Source organism: Lactuca sativa, chromosome 4, assembly GCF_002870075.4.
Source record: "Lactuca sativa cultivar Salinas chromosome 4, Lsat_Salinas_v11, whole genome shotgun sequence".
Classification (NCBI taxonomy): Eukaryota; Viridiplantae; Streptophyta; class Magnoliopsida; order Asterales; family Asteraceae; genus Lactuca; species Lactuca sativa.
In genome coordinates, this window is record NC_056626.2 from 149,515,549 (window position 1) to 149,522,005 (window position 6,457).

Consider the following 6,457-nt stretch of genomic DNA (forward strand, 5'->3'; position numbering starts at 1 on the left):
AGAGAAAGTATAACTCTCTAAAATCAACTCTAGCCTTCAAGTATGCATGTCTAGCAGATTTTGGGAGAACACATGAGCTTTATATAGTGTGTTGCATTAGGGTTACATCATGTAAACCCTAATGTAACATGACTCTTCATTTCCATGATACATGGATTAACTCCATGGAGCATCCTATGGGTGGAACCCAACTTGATAATCCATGGAGCCTCTTAGCCCACTATATAAGTTATGGATGATTTACATAATCAACCTATATATTTAATTAGTTATCTTTTGATCACTTAATTAATTCTAGATTAATTCTTGATCAAACTAATTAAATAATATTATTAATATGTTAGAACTTATAATATAGTAATAAACCATAAGTGTTATTGCTCTCATTTAGTTTATCCAATTCATGGTGCCATGCAACCCAAATGGACCATGCCGGATCGGGTCAAGTACATACCAGAAATAGTTATGGACTTAGACACCTTATCAAATAACTGTAACATCCCGACTCTCAGGTATAATATTTATATATTTAATTATGAATTGATTGAGCAACTCGACGAGTTGGATGCCCCAACTCATCGAGTATGGACGGATTGGCCACGTGGGTTTTTATGACCAACTCGACGAGTCGGAGGGACCAACTCGCCGAGTTGGCGCTGTGAGAGGGAACCCTAAGTCTCTGGGGTTAGGTCCTATTTAAAGGACCTTCAGCCCTCATTTCCGCCTCACCAGCCACCTTACTCCCCTGTGTGAAACCTTAATCGTCTATATTGAGCTAAGAGAAAAAGAGAGCTAATCTTCCGGCATTTTAGTGCACCTTTTGAAGAGAATATAAGAGTATCAAAGCAAGGAACAAGAAGAGACTTTTGGATCTGGTGTTATTTCATCTATAGCTTCTGTTGAAGGTAAAAAGTCTTCACCTTGCTCATTATTGTGATTAGATCTCATTTTCATGGAGTTTTAGGGTTTTTTCCACCTTTCCTTGAGACTTTGAGTGTGTTGAACTCACCAAGAGATTGAGACTTCAGATCTGGACCTTGTGAGGTCCCTAGTGTCCAAAGGTCCCAACTTTATCCATCTATAGAGGAGCTTTTATGCCTAAGACTCTAAATGGAGCTTGTTTTGGCATTTCAAGCCCTAAGTGCGATGCATGGACGTAAATATTGTAGCTTTACATGGTATTTTAGGCTTGGGAGGCTAGATTTAGCGTTTGGGGTTGTGAATCTGCCTTAAACGTCTAAATGAGAAAAGAGACTTAAGGGACTCGCCGAGTTGATGTGCTAACTCGACGAATCGGCTAGGGTTTTCCCCGACGATTTTGGACATGAGTAACTCGGCGAGTTGATGAGACAACTCGACGACTTAAGTTGAGTTTTCATGACTTTTCTGAAGGAACGAGGGAACTCGGCAAGTCACATAGCTGCACTCGACGAGTCGGGTCAACATGGACTGTTGACTCGAGTGTTAACTTCAGTTGACTTTAGGGTTTGGTCAAGACAGGGATTATGGAGACCATGGAGGGGTAGAATTGTCTTTTGCCCATTCCAAGAGTTAGAAAGAGAGAATAGCCTTTGGTTTATCTAGAGTTGTGATTGGAGTGTTAATTAGAGATAATTTCCATATGTGTGAGGAAGGGGCTAGATCGGTGATTCGTGTACGAGGTTTATTTGCTTGCTTACGAGGTGAGTCTTCTCACTATACTTACCGTGAGTGGTAATCTTGTGCGACCGGAGGGTCTTGTGTGCTTATATTGAGTATTGTGATATCATGCATTATGTCTTTGTGATTTATGTTGGGTATTATGCTGAGCTTTACTGAGTTAGGACCAGAGGGTCCACCCGAGTTGTGGGACCGGAGGATTCCACTGAGACACATAGACCAGAGGGTCTTATTGAGATATAGCCATGAGAGGCTAATGAGATATGTGTGGTATTTTGGGGAACTCACTAAGCTTCGTGCTTATAGTGTTATGTGTTATGTGTTTCAGGTACTTCTCAGGATCACAGGAAGTCACTGGCTAGACTGTACACACAAGACGGAGTTATGTTTTGAGTATATTGGATTATGTTTAAACAATTTATGAAGATGTGTTTTTGATAAATTGGTATTTTGGAGAATTGTGAATTTTGTTTATGAGAATTATGAGATTTTTAAAATGAAAATTTTGTTTGAAAGTTTACGGTGTTACACATACAATAAACATACTGTCAGGCACATCTGGGTGCCCGGTCTAACCTCTTAAGCATACATGGGTGCTGAACCTACCCTTGTTAGGAATACAGGGCTGCCCGACCTACACCTGTCAAGCATATTTGGGTGCTCAAACTACCCTGCCAGGCATATTTGGGTGCCCGACCTACCCTCTGGTTTATTTCAACTGACTATAGGGACTATTTCACCACCTACCACTACCAAATAATAGCATAGCATAACATACTGACAGGCATATTTGGGTGCCCGGCCTACCCTACCAGTTTATCTTAACCGGATCCGGGGACTAGTCCCCTTCCTACCACTATCACTTAATATCACATGATACTAGCACATATAGCATAACAAATAGTGGCATACTAGAAAATTATCACGGAGACAATCATCTATACTTTAATCAACTACTAGTGGGCCAACATTGGTGCCTTAGACCTACTTCTACTGGAAGGTAACTCACCTCAATAACTGGGTATAGCTGCAACAACTCCTGCTCTGAAATCAACCCCTCCCAGACTCCTACACATAAACATTTCCTTTAATTATCCTTTTGTACTCAAAACCCCTTATGGGTCTACTTGGGTCAAAGTCAAATTCAAAGGTCCACACTCTAGTCAAAGTCAACCTTCTGTCAAATTCAACATCTTGTTTGACTTAACTCACCAATTTGGTCCATCAACTCGTCGAGTTCCCTGAATCAAACACCCTGAATCGCGATCTAACTCGTCGAGTTCTTTCACAACTCGTCGAGTTCCTCCTATCCATAGGATCAAGACTTCTCCAAACAACTCGTTGAGTTTGCCCCTTTCAGACTCGAGATATTTCAATCCAACTCATCGAGTTCCTCCTATGGAATCGACGAGTTCTTCAGTCCATTGAGCCATCTTAACAGATTAAGCTCTTATCCTTCAGATCTAAGTGCCATACTTCATCTACATACCAAAAGGTTCCGTTTAAGGGTAAAGTTTCCAACTTTACCTGTTAATAGCCCTTCTTAATGGGTGTAGCTCAAACCCTAATTCTTTAAGACCAAAATCTTGACCCAAAAGCCATAATACTTCACACTAAAGTATAAAAACTGAGATCTAGGCCCTAGACATCATACAAATACGTAAAGTTCATGAATTTCCCTCCATGCATGGCCTTTTTGAGCTTACAAGGCCAAAATTACATCTTAAAGCTTGCATGGGGCTTCCATGGCCATAAAGTTTGCACCTTTATGCCATGAAACCCTTCTAGACCCCAGATCTAAAAGAGAAATCACTTGGGGCATCCAAGTCTCAAAAGCTTGCAATCTTGGGCCAAAACATTGAGAAATCACTCCAAAACTAGATCTAAACATTGAATAGAAAAGATAGGAGCTTTATACCTCCAATGAACCAGAAATGGAGCTCAACCTATGGATCTACTCTTCTCCTTCACTTCAAAACCTCAAGTCGAGTTGAGGCTCTCAACTTGTCGAGTAGACTTCAAGTCCCGCGTCCAAATTCCATTCCTACTCGTCGAGTTTGGGGCCTCCAACTCGTCGAGTCCCTTTGCAAAAATGAATAATTTGATTTTAAAATACATACCAGGAACCGGACATTACAAATCTCCCCCACTCATTTTGGACGTCTTCCTCAAAGTCTGCTGCATCTGGAAATAGCTCTGGGTAGAGCTCCTTCATCTCATCCTCCAGCTCCCAAGTCCATTCCAAGCTCTTGCGGTGTTGCCATTGCACCTTCACCAACTCTACCCTCTTTTTCCTTAGGTCCTTCGTCTTCCTGTCGATGATTGCTATTGGTCACTCGATGTAGTTCAGGCTGTCATCCACCTAAATATCCTCTAGAGCAACCACTGCGGAGTCATCCACCAACCACTTACGCAGTTGGGTGAAATGAAAGGTGTTGTGGATCTAACTAAGTTCGGCTGGCAGATCCAGTTGATACACCGCCTGGGCCAATACCCTGAACGGACCAATGTATCTGGCGCCCAGCTTGACCTGCTTCCTAGACCGGATGACACCTTTCCAAGGTGACACCTTCAGGAGGACCGTATCTCCTACGTGAAACTCCAGGTCTGATCGTCGTCTGTCGGCGTAGCTCTTCTACCGACTCTGGGTCATCTAGAGTCTACTCCAGCCCTGTTGAATCCTCTGAATTGTCTTAAGTACCACTTCGGTACTCCCCATGACCCTCTGTCCAACCATACCCCAGCATATCAGGGTTCTACACTTCCTCCCATAAAGCATCTCAAAGGGAGGGTGGTCGATGTTGGCATGGTAGCTATTATTATAGGAAAACTCTGCCAATGGAAGGTAGGTAGCCCAGCTACCATCGAAGTCTACGACACACGCCAACAACATATCCTCCAAAGTGTTGATGAGCCGCTCACTCTGACCATCCTTCTGCAGGTGAAAAGTCGTGCTAAAGTGCAGACGAGTACCCAACTCGTCGTAAAATCTCTTCTAGATTCTAGAAGTGAACCATACATCTCGGTCAGAAATCACAGAAACTAGCACTCCATGTCGAGCTACTACCTCCTTGATGTAGATGCGGGCCAGCTTCTCGGTCGAAATTCTCTCCTGGATCGGAATGAAATGGGAACTCTTGGTCAACCGATCCACGATGACCCAAATCACATCCACTCCCCGTGCATGTCAAGCACGTCTCGACATACTCGGCTACATCCCACTTCATGTAGGGCCACCAGTAATCAGGACGAAGATCTCTATACATCTTCGTTGCCCCGGGATGGATGGAAAATATGGACTTGTGCGCCTCCTCCATCAGGATCTAGCACACACCACCTGCGTACAGAACCAACACTCGTGGTGAAGTGTCAACAGCCCACAACTATCATAGTCAAAAGAGGGGATCCGGACCACTATACACTCACTCTTTCGGTGTTCCTTCTTCATAGCCTCATGTTGGGCCTCCTGGATCTTCTCCAGAAGCGGAGTCACTATTGTCATCCTCAGACAAATGTCTCTGATCGGGGATACAAATGCCTTGCGGCTAAGTGTATCAGCCACTACATTGGCTTTTTCCGGGTTGTAGAGAATCTCACAATCTTAATCCTTCACTACATCTAACCACCGGCGCTGCGTCATGTTCAGATTCGGCTGATCCATGAGGTAGCTCAAGCTCTTGTGGTCCGTGTAAATGGTACAACGGACCCCATAGAGGTAGTGTCGCCAAATCTTGAGGGTGAAAACAACCCCCTCCAACTCCAGGTCGAGCGTCAGGTAGTTTTCCTCGTGAGGCTTTAGCTGCCTCGAGGTGTAGGCGATAACGTGCCCTCTCTGCATCAATATTGCGCCCAAACACGATATGGACGCATCGCAGTATACTACAAAATCCTCAATGCCCTCTGGCAGGGCTAACATCGATGCCTCGCATGACCTCCGCCACAAAGTCTTAAATGCTGCCTGCTGCTGAGGTCCCCAGCAAAACACAACGACTGTCTTCGTCAGTTGGGTCAAGGGTATTGCTATCTTGGAGAAGTCCTATATGAATCTCCAGTAATAGCCTACTAACCCGAGAAAACTCTGAATCTCAGATGGAGACTTTGGAACCTCCCATCTCATCACGACCTCCACTTTGGCCGCGTCGACCAAAATACCGTTCAGGTTGACAAGGTGCCCCAGAAACTGCACCTTGTGTAACCAGAACCTGCACTTGGAGAACTTGGTGTACAAGCTCTCCCTCCTCAGGGTATCCAACACCTCCTGCAAGTGCTACTCGTGCTGCTCCTGTGTCTTGGAGTAAACCAAGATGTCATCAATAAAGACTATCATAGACCGATCCAGCATCGGTCTGCATACGCGGTTCATGAGGTCCATGAATGCAGAAGGGGAATTAATGAGCCCAAAAGGGATCACCACAAACTCGTAGTGGTCATAGCAAGTCCAGAAAGCAGTCTTCTATACATCCTCATCTCTAACTCGCATCTGGTGGTAGCCTGAATGCAAATCTATCTTGGAAAATCAAGATGCCCCCTGTAGCGGGTCGAAGAGATCATCAATCCTCGGAAGTGGGTAACGGTTCTTCACCGTCACCTTGTTCAGCTCCCGATAATCTATACACATCCGATTCGACCCGTCCTTCTTCTTCACAAACAGGATCGGGGCTCCCCAAGGGGAACTGCCTGGCCTAATGAATCCCTTATCTAACAGCTCTTGCAGCTGTGTAGACAACTCCTGCATCTCGGGAGGAGCCAATCGATATGGTGCCTTGGCTATCGGAGCCGCACCAGGGACTAGGTCGAT